We start from the raw sequence: 14,815 nt of genomic DNA, 5'->3' as shown, positions 1-14,815 counted from the left end.
GGAGAGGCAGAGAGAGAGAGGGAGACACGGAATCCGAAGCAGGCTCCAGGCTCTGAGCTATCAGCACAGGGCCTGATGTGGGCTCGAACTCCCAAACCCTGAGATCGTGACCTGAGCTGAAGTTGGACGCTTAACCGACTGAGCCACCCAGGCACCCCACCAGTAATTCATTTTAATTGTAGAAATTCTACTCATACAAATTGGAATAGGGTTTCTGACAACCTGGATTTTCAAAAAAACATGAAAACCACACCATAAAAGCTTTTGAACAGACAAAATAACATGCAGTGTATGCATTTTACTCAGAAGAATCTCAGAATCTCTGCATTTGCTTTCAACAAGCTTAGAAGCACAGATGGAATAGTGAGCTATAAAAGGCAGGTACGTAAAGATATTACTAGGTGCTTGCTAACCACTAGATGGAAACCATTGCTTTCTACACTATCCATTTGCTTCATATAAATGGCCTCAAAAAAACTTGTGAGAGCAAAAAAAAAAAAAGCACAGCCACCTATTGAAGCCCATGTTGATGACCCTGGTCATTAAAAATTCTAAACAAGAAAGGTAAGAGTCATACTTTCTAAAAAAAAGATTTAAAGTTTACCAATATAGCATTTTGCCATTTGATGGGGTAAGCTCCAGTTACCTGATGGTTTCTCCCATGTAGGGTAAAACTGTTGGTGCCAGGTGTAAAGTGACAATCATGCCTGAGGAATTCAAAATGATGCGGAATTTGTCTTATATGGAAGAAGATTGTTTCTGTATAAATGAGCCTTGGTCAATGGGTTATTTTAGAAATTGCCAAACCTGGCAATTTTTTTTTTTTTAATGTTGGAAATATTTCCAGCTAACCATTATGTGGCAAGATTGGCAAAATAAACTCCCAGTATGCCCTTCACCTATATTTAACCAATTGTGAACATTTGTAACATTTATACATATGAGTAACTTGCTGACAGCTTGCTTCTTGCTTCCCAAATAGTTAAGCATATTTCTCTCCACAGGACCTTGAGTTTGTCCCAGTGTTTGGTGGTGGTAACTTTGACCATTTGAATGGAGTGAAACAATCATTTTGTTTCCCGTTAAAAGAATTGTTGACTAATTATAATTATTCTAAGTTAATTGTAAATATGTAAAATACACATAAGATCTGACATCTTAAAGGACCATCTTAAGTGTACAGTTAGTGACATTGTTCACTCTTGTTTGCAATAACCACTTCCTTTCATCTCCAGAAATCTTTTCATGTTAATAAAGTGAAACTACCCATTGAATAGTAACTCCACATTCTCTCCCCCCCACCCAGCACTGGCAATCACTGTTCTACTTTGTCTATGATTTTGACTATGACTCTTACATAAATGGAATCATACATTATTTATCCTTTTTGACTGGTGTATTCACTTAGCACAATGTTCTCAAGGTTCATTCATGTTGAAATGTATCAGCATTTTCTTCCATTTTAAGGCTGAATAATAAATACTCTTGTATGTAGATACCATGGTTAGCTTATCCATTCATCATCTGTTCATGGACATTTGGGTTGCTTTTACCTTTTGTTGTTAATAATGCTGCCATGAACATGGGTGTGCAAATATTTCTTTGAGACTCTGCTTTCAATTCTTTGAAGTAATTCTACCCAGAGGTAGAATTGTTGGATCTTACGGTAATTCTAATCTTAAGGAACTGCCATTATGTTTTCCATAATGGCTGCACCATTTTACATTCCTACCAATAGTGCAAAGGATTCCAATTTGTCCACCACCACACCAACACTTATTTTTGGGGTGTGTGTGTGTTTTAATAGTAGCCATCCTAATGGGTGTGAGGTGGTACGTCATTGTGTTTTTGATTTGTATTCTGATGATTAGTGATATTGAACATCTTATTTTAGTGCTTTTGATACCTTCTTTGGAGAACTACTTATTCAAATATTTTGCCCATTTTTTAAATAAGCTGTTGAGTTGTTGGAATTCCTTATATATTGTGGATAATAACTCCTTATCAGATAAATAATTTGCAAATATTTTCCCCATTTCATTCTTTATTCTTTTTTTAATTTTATTTTTTTAATATATGAAGTTTACTTTTTTTAATGTATATTAGATATTTTATTTTATTTTATTTTTTTATATATATATATGAAATTTATTGACAAATTGGTTTCCATACAACACCCAGTGCTCATCCCAAAAGGTGCCCTCCTCAATACCCATCACCCACCCTCCCCTCCCTCCCACCCCCCATCAACCCTCAGTTTGTTCTCAGTTTTTAACAGTCTCTTATGCTTTGGCTCTCTCCCACTCTAACCTCTTTTTTTTTTTTTTTTCCTTCCCCTCCCCCATGGGTTCCTGTTAAGTTTCTCAGGATCCACATAAGAGTGAAACCATATGGTATCTGTCTTTCTCTGTATGGCTTATTTCACTTAGCATCACACTCTCCAGTTCCATCCACGTTGCTACAAAGGGCCATATTTCATTTTTTCTCATTGCCATGTAGTATTCCATTGTGTATATATACCACAATTTCTTTATCCATTCATCAGTTGATGGACATTTAGGCTCTTTCCATAATTTGGCTATTGTTGAGAGTGCTGCTATGAACATTGGGGTACAAGTGCCCCTATGCATCAGTACTCCTGTATCCCTTGTATAAATTCCTAGCAGTGCTATTGCTGGGTCATAGGGTAGGTCTATTTTTAATTTTCTGAGGAACCTCCACACTGCTTTCCAGAGCGGCTGCACCAATTTGCATTCCCACCAACAGTACAAGAGGGTTCCCGTTTCTCCACATCCTCTCCAGCATCTATAGTCTCCTGATTTGTTCATTTTGGCCACTCTGACTGGCGTGAGGTGATACCTGAGTGTGGTTTTGATTTGTATTTCCCTGATAAGGAGCGACGCTGAACATCTTTTCATGTGCCTGTTGGCCATCTGGATGTCTTCTTTAGAGAAGTGTCTATTCATGTTTTCTGCCCATTTCTTCACTGGGTTATTTGTTTTTCGGGTGTGGAGTTTGGTGAGCTCTTTATAGATTTTAGATACTAGCCCTTTGTCCGATATGTCATTTGCAAATATCTTTTCCCATTCCGTTGGTTGCCTTTTAGTTTTGTTGGTTGTTTCCTTTGCTGTGCAGAAGCTTTTTATCTTCATAAGGTCCCAGTAATTCACTTTTGCTTTTAATTCCCTTGCCTTTGGGGATGTGTCGAGTAAGAGATTGCTACGGCTGAGGTCAGAGAGGTCTTTTCCTGCTTTCTCCTCTAAGGTTCTGATGGTTTCCTGTCTCACATTTAGGTCCTTTATCCATTTTGAGTTTATTTTTGTAAATGGTGTGAGAAAGTGGTCTAGTTTCAACCTTCTGCATGTTGCTGTCCAGTTCTCCCAGCACCATTTGTTAAAGAGGCTGTCTTTTTTCCATTGGATGTTCTTTCCTGCTTTGTCAAAGATGAGTTGGCCATACGTTTGTGGGTCTAGTTCTGGGGTTTCTATTGTATTCCATTTGTCTGTGTATCTGTTTTTGTGCCATAATATATGAAGTTTATTGTCAAATTGGTTTCCATACAACACCCAATGCTCATCCCAAAAGGTGCCCTCCTCAATACCCATCACCCACCCACCCCCTCCCACCCCCCATCAATCATTCTTTATTCTCATTGAATGGCCTTGGTTCCCTTGTCAAAAGTCATTTCTGGGCTCAATTCCATCAGGCTATGTCTGTCTTTGTGCCAGAGTGACACTTTTTTGTGGCGTTTTTTGCAACAAGAACCAAGTTTTGGTTTTTTTCTCACATTTGAAGTATCCCTTGATGACATCCTTGGCCTGCAACTGTTTGCCATAGTCCTTAAGCACCACAGAACAGCAACCAACCACTTAATGGGGTTTTCCCTCTGTCAGTTTTACAGAGGCCTACCCATTCCCCTAATTTCTTATAACCTTAATTAGGTTGATTTTGGTGTTCAGCACAAAGGGCCTCCACCAACTTGACACACATGGGCTCATCAAAGTTGGATATAAGCACACAAAGGTGGGTTTGGCCTTTGTCTAAGGCTTTGGCAGCTTCACGAATTCCACATGCTAGGCCGTCATGGATGAGGGTTGTCTTCAGCACCTCTTGTAAAACAGTGTTAACCTCCATTACACTTCCAGCAGCAATGACTTCCTCAGTCATGGAGGTGGGTTATGGGTGGAGCCCAATTTTGAGTGCACCCAATCCTCTGCCTCCACGTGACTGAGGGAAAGGGAGCATGGCACTGTTGTGATTACTATAGGTTTGTAGCAAATCCTAAAGTGTGAGTCTTCTAAATTTGTTCTTCAAGATTGTTTTGACTATTTGGGGTCCCTTGAGATTTCATACGAAACTTAAGATTGATTATTCTATTTCTTCAATAAACGTCATTGGGGTGTTCATAGGGACTGCACTGGTTCCATAGATCACTTTGGGTAGTGCTGGACATTTTAACAATATTAAGTCTTCCAGTCTATGAACACAGGATCTGTATATTCTCTTTCATTTCTTTGAGCAAAATTTTGTAGTTTTCAGTGTGTAGGGATGTGTTTATAGACATTTTCTTTGTAGTTATGATAATTACATATAACATACTAAGCTACAAATATTTTTAAACTGTAATTTCAATCACATACAAAAGCTACTTTATAGTCTAGCCCTTTTTATGTTACTGAAATCATAAATCACATTTATATATATTGTGTACCCACTAACAGACTTCTAGTTATTTTTTATGCTTTTATATTTTAAATCCTGTAAAAGAAGTTATGATAATTATAAAACTAAGTTTTATATTTATCCGTGTAATTAGCTCTACTGGAAAGATTTACATTTTTGTATGGCTTCGAATTACTTACTAGTATCCTTTCAGTTTGGAGGACCACCTTAAGCATTTCTTGTGGAGCTTGTCTATTGGTAGTGAATTTCCACAGCGCTTGTTTGTCTGGGAATGTGTTAATTTCTCCCTCATTTTGGAAGGATAGTTTTTGCCAGATACAGAATTCTCGGTTGATGGGGGTTTTTTCTTGCAGCATTTTAATTATATCATCCGACTGCCTTCTGGCCTGCCAAGATTGTGCCCTGGGAGCCAGAGAGGGACCCCTTTACTAGTAAAATGCTCTGCAATTTTGTTTTGTTTTGTTTTGTTTTGTTTTGGAGGGCATTAGATTAACCATTGTTTCCAAATTGACTTCTCACCCACCTGCATACTACTCTTCCTCTTAGAGATTGTCAGGCCAGGCTCCATATGGTCTCTGTTATGATCTTCCCCTCCTGCCGTAGAGGTAGCCGTTTTCCCATCTCATGCACTGTGGAACACGTACGTGTAGTGTGGAGTTAAGTGAGGTCGGTTACCTGTATATAAAAGGATTGCTGAGATGTTCGAGAAGTCCTGAGAGGTGGAATTGCCTAGTGTAGACATGGGCTAGAAATGTTACAAAAATGCATGTGTCTCAAGTTGGCTGATTTTGGTATGTTGAGCTACAGATAGGCATTTCATATGTTCATTGGTTTTTTTAAAGAAAGTGGTGGGCTGTATCACAGTATTACTAGTATGCCTCATTTTAAGCAAGCTCAGTACATAAATGTAAAGATTTGACCAAAACTCGGAGATGACCGTTTGTAAAAGGATTTACTATAAGATTTTTAAAAAACATTCTTGCTGCCTCAAAGCAGGATTTGAATTAAAAGAAGGATATGAAGGAACAACTAGGGAAAACACCACTCACTCTGGGGGAGGAGGGTTTGGGTCTGTGCTCCCCAGGACTAGCTCAGTTCTTACAAAGACCTGTGCCTGAAGGTTCTTTCCATGACGGATGCACGGAGGGAGGCTCAAAGCTTATCAGGCCCTAGGGCAGCGAGTCATTCCTTAGGTTTATTTGACTAGAGAGCAATGAGTGAGGCTTTAAATAAAACTTCATAAATGTTTTCTGATGACATGTTAAAAAGTGGATTGAAAGTAAAGGAACATGGAGTTTGGTCTCCAATATGTGAGGATCTCCGTGGGTGAGGGAAATCAGTGCTCACGGTTTGAGAGTCAGGAGAGAAAAGGAGAGAGGTTTATTTGATTGCCCGCCCTTTGAGTTTTGAGAAGAAGTGATTTCTTTGTAATTCTCTCGTTTCTTGTATGTTTTGAACAAGAAGTTACTTTTTTTGGCTAGAGATAGCAGAGAAATAGAGTTCCCCAGACCAGTTCTGTGTGAGACCAGCACAGGTCAGGGAAGCACTGGTCTCTCGAAGAACTTACCTGTGGATGACCAGTGTAGTTACGGACAGCCATTCCAAGCTGACCTCTTTTGAAACCCATGTCAGGGGGAAGGAGGACCAAGTCAAAGAGGCCATGGGGTCCCAGGGGACAAGAACCATGTCCATATTGTTGTCACCATTCGGTGTGTTGAGCTGAACTAATATATGGCACTTCACATTTTGACATCAATGGTACTTAATTCTTTGAGATGATATTGTCCCTATTTTACAGATGAATAAAATGGTGTTCTGGCCAGCTTCCCTTTATTCATATGCACCCAGCTGTTCTCTGTCTGCATCACACTTTCTTGCCCTGTCTCCTCAAATATCCACCAACCTTGCTCCCTCACTTCCTTTGATCTCTGTTAAAATGTCATCTTATTGATGACACCTTGCCTAACTTTTCTTATAGGAGAAAGCACCTGCCCCTCACTTTATTTTCCCGGGAGCGCTTTGCACCATCCAACTTACTATATATTGACTTGTTTGTTGTTGAGTATATCCTCCTCCTTAGAGTGGGAGCTCCATGAGGGCAGGAACTCCATCTGTTCTATTTACTGATGTATCCCCAGCAACCAGAACAAAGTCTGTCATGAAGTACACAGTAAATTTGGCTAATGAATAGTCCCTACTTCCACTTTTCTTCATTCGTTAACCAATTCATTCAACAAACACTGAGCCCTATAGGTGCCAGATTCTCTCAATAGCAGAGGACCAAAGATGAACCAGCTAGCTTCTGCCCTTAATTAGGTCACAATGTGAGGAGGGACCCAGGAAAGCAAACTTAATTATAAATGCATTATGGTGGGTTTACTGGGGGCACAACTAGAAGAGATCAAGAAAAACTTCATGCAGGAGATGGTGTGGAGTTGACTTCTGAGGGGCAAGGATGATTATGATGGATAACATTTATTGAGTGCTTACTGTGTGCCATGCCTCTCCACTAAACAATTTGAGTAATATCATTTAAGGCTGTTAACAGTTTTATGACATAAATGCTGATATGACCTTTATATTAGGGATGCAGAAAGAGGCTCAGGACGAAGGTCATAGAGCTAGTAGTTGGAGCTGAGGTTCAAATCTGGCTTTTTCTGGTTCCAGATCTCAGGCTTTAACTACGTGCTGGGCAGACAAGCAAGGAAGACATCGTGAGCAGAAGAAGCAATGTATCACAAGGATTGGAACTCCCCCAGGTGTATCCAGGAAATTACAATGATTCCAGGAAATGTGAGACAAGATGAGGTAGGAGTGTGCCACAATTTGAAGGTGGACTTACAGGCCACAGGTTTTCTTACCTGGGCCTCCCGATTCCTTTCTCTTTCCTCCTTCTGGAGTAACTTGCTCTTGCTACTGTGTTAGTCTTCTGAATATGCTGTGATCTGAAGGATGAATTGCATGGTTGAAGCAGGGGATCAACCATGTGGTCATAGTAGCGCTGATGGGAGACGGAGTCTCTGAGTTGGATAGTAACTGAGAACAAAGGGGACACAACAGATTGAAACATCTTTGGAGAGAGAACTGTTAGAACTTGTTCTGTTTGGCCATTAGAGTTGGAGAAGGAAGAGGCTAAGCCTGGATGGATAGGAGGGTAGGGAACCATTAATGAGGACAGAGCGTAGATGGGCAAGCCCAACGGGAGTAGCGAAAATGGCGAGTGAGGGTGATCTGAAGTTCCCGGGGCTCCCTGAGCAAGGAGAATGTGCAATGCCAGTCTGGATGTACGTGGCTGGTGCTCTGAGTGGAGTGGAGTCACAAAGCTGGCAGACATCAGCTACTGGGTATTTCTTTAAGTGCCAAGAAAGAGAGGCAGGAGACTTGGAGTGGGACCTTTGGGAACACCAGCCATGAATGCTAGGCATTGTCTCAGTACTTGACATCTTTGGGTGGGTATCTACATTGTTTTCAGATCCTCTCTTGTGAAATCATCAGACACATGTCTAAACCATTCAGGGAAGCTTTTGAAATTTTCTTGGCTTAAAAAAAAAAAAAGTGTCTGAGAGCATGGAGTCTCCTTACAGCATTTTTTTCTATAGATGTCTGAGCAAGATGGCAGGTTAGAAGCCCCTTCAGTCAACCCAGCTGTTTTTTTTTTTTTTCTAGTGGCTTCCACAACCCCACCTGGATTCACAGCCACAGTGAGCTCTCTTATCCATCAAATGTGACTGGAAGCTTGATATGGACCCATTTCAGCCCAGCCGTGCCTGCAGCTCACAGCACTCGCTAAGTGTCCAGGTGAATCTGGCCGGGTCTCCTGACCATCACCCCTGCGGGAGGCCTTCCTTCTCTTCAGAGTGGTAGCTAGCACAAAGCACCTTGGCCAAGTGCCCATGTGCACACAGGAGGACCCAGGGGAGAGGGCCAAGGTCAGACGGAGAGCCCCAGCCACTCACTATCTTTGTTCTTCCCTCCTTGGTCAGCAGTGTCCCAGGTTCTGGTTGGGAAGGCAGAGGGGAAGAATGACTTTGCCTCAGACCGCCTCCCAGCTCAGGCAGTGTAGGGCCGTGCGTTATTGAGGTAGGACTCTTCATGGTGGTTTTCTTGTCATTCAGGAATTGTCATTCATCTGCTCATTCAGGAATTTGTTGAGATCACTTTCAGTGGAGGAACGGGAACAAGGATGGATGTGCCAAGAGAGGGTGCTTTGGGGTCATATGACCCCAAGTCCTATTCCCCTTCTGCCACCTGTGGGCTATGTGGTCTAGGGCAAAGTCACTTTAGCTCACTAAGCTTTGGTTTCCTCCTCCTGAGGGCATCGATGCCCACTGCACAGAGAGGTCATAGGGGCGCAAGTGCTCAGAAGGATGCCCAGCACACAGTAGGTAGCTTAATAGGTAGGGCTACCTCATTGTGATTTTTCAGTTTCCTCTGTGTTTCAGTCTCACTGCTTAATTTAACATTGGATTTGGTGATATGTGGCTTCACATTTCCTTTACCTCAGCTAGCAGCTGAGGATTACGTGCTCAGGCTCTGGAGTTTGCCCAGACCTAGTCTCAAATCCTGGCTCCGCCAGCACACTCACTGTTTGACTTCACCTGAGTAACTACCGATTGGTCCCCGTGGGGATGATGGTGGCGCACCCCACCCCCTTGTAGAGAGGTTGTTAGAAGGAAATAGGATCGTGCATGGGCATTGCTTGGTACATGGGAAATGCTCAAGTATCGGTGTTCATCTTGTGAATATTGCCACCCTGAGAAGGCACATTCTGATTCCAAAATTGGGCACTTGCCATTGTTCAAACTATTCAACAAATCTTGACATTAGCTTCTGAGTCTTTTGAATGCCCATAATGGTAAGAAACTTTCAAGAAAGAGCAGGTTTGGGGGAAGACTGAGAAGGTATTCAGAGGCAAATCTGCTGATTGACATGGCTGGTGAATTAAGATAATTATCTTTCCAGTCAAAAACATTGTGTTTCTTGTAACCCATGCAAATGCGTGCACAAGAGGCCTTCCAGCAGTGTGGGCAGAGGCCTCCAGAGGCGCGACTTGGTTCATTACCACTCACTCGTTACTGTTATTTTTTAATTGGAAAGTGAAACCTGCCCATGCTTAAAAAAGAAACATCTCAAAGAATAAAAGTGAAAAAATCTCCCTACCACACAGAGGCAGTCTACAGTTTCCAACTCTCCTCAAGGAGAGTGGAATGTGGCTATATATGGTCCCTTTCAAAACAGCAAATGGGGGCCCAGCAGGCACACTGTTCTGCACCTTTTTCTTCCCTCTCATGAAGCTCTCCTGAGGGTATGGCTTTCAAGGACTTCCCTCTACAGAGAGGCACAGACTATTGAAGAAATGCCCAGGGAAGGCCTTTGGGACTCCCCAGATTCTTAAACACTGTGGTGGCCGGTAACTGGCCCTGCTCCTCGCTCTGACGTGCCTTTTTGTCAGCTCTCTCACTTTAAATCATTTTCCATTCACTTCCTTAGCCAGCGCTAATAGTTGGACTTCTGGAGGGAGAGAGAGGGAGGAAGGGAAGGAGAGAGGGAGAAGATAAATTGAGGGAGAAAGAAAGGGAAGAGAGGAGAGGGAGAGGAAAGGTGGGGCAGGGAGGGTCTTTCACCCATGGCCATCTGGTTGTTATGAATTGAACTGTGTTCCGGGAATGCAAGCTGGTAGAGCCACTCTGGAAAACAGTATGGAGGTTCCTCAAAAAACTAGAAATAGAACTACCCTACGACCCAGCAATTGCACTACTAGGCATTTATCCATGGGATACAGGTGTGCTGTTTCGAAGGGGCACATGCACCCCCATGTTTATAGCACCAAAGTATGGAAAGAGCCCAAATGTCCATCGATGGATGAATGGATAAAGAAGATGTGGTATATACATACAATGGAGTATTACTTGGCAATCAAAAAGAATGAAATCTTGCCATTTGCAACTACGTGGATGGAACTGGAGGGCATTATGCTGAGTGAAATTAGTCAGAGAAAGACAAAAATCATATGACTTCACTCATAGGAGGACTTTGATGAACATAAGGGAAGGGAAACAAAAATAATATAAAAACAGGGAGGAGGACAAAACGGAAGACACTCATAAATATGGAGAACAAACTGAGGGTTACGGGAGGGGTTGTGGGAAGGGGGGATGGGCTAAATGGGTAAGGGGCACTAAGGAATCTACTCCTGAAATCATTGTTGCACTATATGCTAACTAATTTGGATGTAAACTTTAAAAAAATAAAATATAAAATTAAAAAAAAATGAACTGTGTTCCCTCCAAATTCATACATTGAAGTTCTAACCCCCAGGACTCCACAATGTGACCTTTTTTGGAAATAAGGGTTATTGCTGGTGTAATTAGTTAAGATTAGGTCATACTAAAGTAGGGTGGGTCCTTATTTTAGTGGGACTGGTGTCCTCACAAAAAGGGGAAATTGGGAAACAGATGCACACACAGGGAGAACACCCTGTGAAGATGAAGACAAAAATGAGGGTGACACCAACGCTTGCCAGCAAAGCTTCAGGAAGTAGGAGAGAAGCATGAACAGAACCAGCCCTGCTGACCCCTTGATCTTGGATTTCCAGCCTCCAGAACGGTGAGACGATAAATGTCTGTTGTTTAAGCCGCCCAGTTCATGTACTTTGTTAGGGCAGCCTTCGCTGACTAACAAATACCCTGGGGAGAGACAGGCTGCCAGCCCTGAAACCTCCCATGTCAGAAAAGGAGAACCAACATGTTCCTCGCCTTCAGTATTTGCTGGCCCCCATCTATGCAGTCGTCCATAGCTTTCCATTTTCCACTGGGGACCTGAGCCATAATAACAAGCACTATAAACTGAAGGCAAGACTTAAAACTAGAAGCTTTGGCCACCCCAAAATTTGCCTCCTGAAGTCTCTAGACCAAATGAACAGGTCCATGCTTACCCATGGGCTTTTAGTGCCAGCAGCTCCCAGACTCAACCTACAGGTGTTTGCCCCTAGAGAGGCAACATGGGTGGCATACTGGGTACTCACCAGAACGGAAGCCCACGCTGGAGCAGAGCCAGATACTTATGGGGGGAGATTCTTGTTATGTTCTGGACAGTGGAAAAAAGCTTCCTGTAAAGTTAAAGCTGCAACTTTATTAAGATGGAAATGCTACTACGGGATCAAACTTAACCTGGCCCTATGGGGTGTTGTGACTCCATGAGGACATGGCCACATACCCTGCCACTAGATTAACATACCAAAGTCCCCAGCGATGTCTCATCCCTTGCTCAATGGGGATAAGAGGTAGGGCAGCCCCACTCACAAAACGAGAAAGTCAATGATCTCTTTACCAATGGAGTGAGCACAGGGCATTAAAAGGCCAAACAGTGGGCAATCTCAGCCTATGGCCCATATTCAGACACTCCAAATTCTGTATGGGGGAGAGACCAAAGCATCCAATGGGCCGAGCCGAGTGCAATACTTCTAGCCATAGCATATGCCCTTGACAAACATTTTCCTAAGATTTCTATTTTTACCAACTCCTGGTTGGGAGCTAAAAGGCTAACTATTTGATCAGGACTTCAGCAAAATGTGGGATGAGAACCTGACATGAACCAGCTCTGTGACTGTCCTGAGCCTGTGCCCACTCATCATCTAGCATTTAGCTACCACCATCTGGAGAGAAAGGCACTGTCATCTGCTACTCAAGTACTTTGCTCCATGAAAGACACTGAGGACAAGTCTGGATCTGTAACTGACACCCATCGGATGGAACTCTTACTGCCAGAGTGGGCAACACCATTTGGACAATACCCAGAAGACCGTCAGATTCCTCTACTGCTGGGTGCAGATGACCCCTGACTTTAACCCCTACTGTATTGCTGTGTACTTTCCTTACCTAAGTTCCTGGCAAGGACAGGTATATATCAACACATAGTCCTAGATGACTTATTGGCTGCTGAGGGGAGTGAGGTCTGCATATTTAGCACATCTTGCTACGTGTTTTAAAGATAGCCAGAGGCATGCATCAAAGAGGCCATAATAACACTCTATGGACTAAACAAATGGAACAAGTCAAAATCTCCTTTTCTGACCTTATTCTCCTTACAGACTAGCTGCAAACAGGCTTTGAAAGTCTAGTTTTTACTCTCACAGGATTCTGGGGCTTTAAAATCTTTATTATGGGCTCCAAACTCAGGCATTATGAATTAACATACAACTAAAATTATAAAGCAACATGGGTCTGAGGGATGGATTGTTATATTATGAGCCAAAGATAACCTCTTGTATATTGGCCTTACGTTTTTAGCTTATTCATAGTGGCCTAGGACCTGTTAGCTCAAAAGCCTGCTGATGGAAAACTCAAATTTTACACATACAGTGGTTTTAAAAATAGCTCAGACAAGCAGATTTTTTAGCCATTTGCAGTCTGTCTGCTTTGCATACCCCAGGAAAGTACACCTAACATCTGCTAGCCATAGATAAAATAAACCCAGTAGCTATAAAAGACTCCACACTGGTGCTGCCCTTCAGAGCTTCATGTCCCAGAGGCTTCAGTGTTGTGACTGAGTGACATCCTCTAGACACACAAGCTTGCTCCCTGCTCTCCCTCCCCTTCTGGATGGACAGTTTCATGCTCTGAGGGATTTCCTTCATCATGCCAACCTGGCCAGATGTCATCCAAATAAAGCTCATTGTGTGCTACTGCCACCTAGTGGTCATATCGTTTTCTGTGATCAACCCCCAAATGCCTAGGCATTTATACATTTATCAACCAGTTTTGGGTTTTATTATTTTTCTCTATTGTTTTTCTGTTTTCTATTTAGTTTCTGCTCTAATATTTATTATTTCCTTTATTCTTCTTAATTTGTATTTCATTTGCCCTTCTTTATCTAGTTTTCTCAGGTGAAACAGCAATCGTAGATTTGAGATCTTCCTTCTTTTCCATCTATTTATTGGATGGAAACCTCTGTGGTATTTAGTGTTATAAATTTCCCTCTAAACACTGCTTCCTACGCATTCCACAAATTTGGTATATTTTGTTTCCATTTTCATTCAAGTCTAAATACTTTCTCTTTTCCCTTTGAATTCATTTTTTTTTAACTCACATATTATTGTATAACATATAACTCACATATAACTCACATGTGTTATTTAGTTTTCAATATTTGGGAATTTTATACATTTCTGTCATTGACTTATAATGCCATTGTAGTCAGAGAACACACTTTGTATGAGATGAATAACTTTACAATTTTTAGCTGCTTTGTGGCCATGGAATAGGGTCTATTATGGTGTTTTTTTCTTTTTTTAATGTTTATTTATTTTGATGGAGAGAAAGAGAGAGTACATGAAAGCAGGGGAAGGAGCAGAGAGAGAAAGAGAGAGAGAGAGAGAGAGGAGAGGGAGAGAATCCAAGCAGGCTCTATGCTGACAGCTGACAATGTGGAGCTTGATCTTAACCAACTGTGAGGTCATGACCTGAGCCAAAATCAAGAGTCAGACACTTAACCAACTGGGCCACCCAGGCACCCCTATTATGGTAAGTATTTTGTGTGCACTTGAATACAATGTGTATTTTGCTGAATTTAGAAGAGTATTCCACAAATCAATTAGGTCAATTCGTAGTATTGTAGTATTCTAGTTTTATATATCTGCTGATTTTTATTCTACTTGTTCTGTCAAATATTGAGAAAGGGTATTGAAATCTGACTGTAATTATGGATGTGTTTATTACTCCTTTCAGTTCTGTAAATGTTTGTTTCATGTATTTTGAAGCTCTATTATTAGGTGAATTTATGTTCAGGATTATTATGTCCTCTTGAGAAATTGGCTTTTCTCTTTATCATTATGAAGTGGTTCTTTTTATTCCTGGTTATATTCTTTGCTTTGAAAACTACTTGTTCTGGGGGCGCCGGGGTGGCTTAGTTGGTTAAGCGGCCGACTTCAGCTCAGGTCATGATCTCGCGGTCTGTGAGTTCGAGCCTGCGTCGGGCTCTGTGCTGACAGCTTGGAGCCTGGACCCTGTTTCAGATTCTGTGTCTCCCTCTCTCTGACCCTCCCCCGTTCATGCTCTGTCTCTCTCTGTCTCAAAAATAAATAAAACATTTTAAGAAAAACAAAAAAACTACTTGTTCTGTTATTAATATAGCC

The 14,815-nt window shown here is 41.9% G+C and overlaps 1 long non-coding RNA gene and 1 pseudogene across 1 annotated transcript; one reads left to right on the top strand and one right to left on the bottom strand.

Moving 5' to 3' along the window:
* Positions 1–3,707: 3,707 nt before the first annotated feature.
* On the bottom strand, positions 3,708–4,167 carry LOC124514236 (40S ribosomal protein S12-like; annotated as a pseudogene).
* Positions 4,168–10,939: 6,772 nt separating this feature from the next.
* On the top strand, positions 10,940–12,464 carry LOC124514770 (uncharacterized). The gene is made up of 2 exons (XR_006962660.1): positions 10,940–11,289; positions 12,240–12,464. It is a non-coding gene; the product is annotated as an uncharacterized LOC124514770 (long non-coding RNA).
* Positions 12,465–14,815: the final 2,351 nt, after the last annotated feature.

The sequence above is a fragment of the Lynx rufus genome, unplaced genomic scaffold, assembly GCF_022079265.1.
Source record: "Lynx rufus isolate CCGP_SWC_20201006 ecotype Redwood Valley unplaced genomic scaffold, mLynRuf1.p SCAF_2, whole genome shotgun sequence".
Taxonomy (NCBI): domain Eukaryota; kingdom Metazoa; phylum Chordata; class Mammalia; order Carnivora; family Felidae; genus Lynx; species Lynx rufus.
This window is presented reverse-complemented; position numbering and strand designations above follow the sequence as displayed.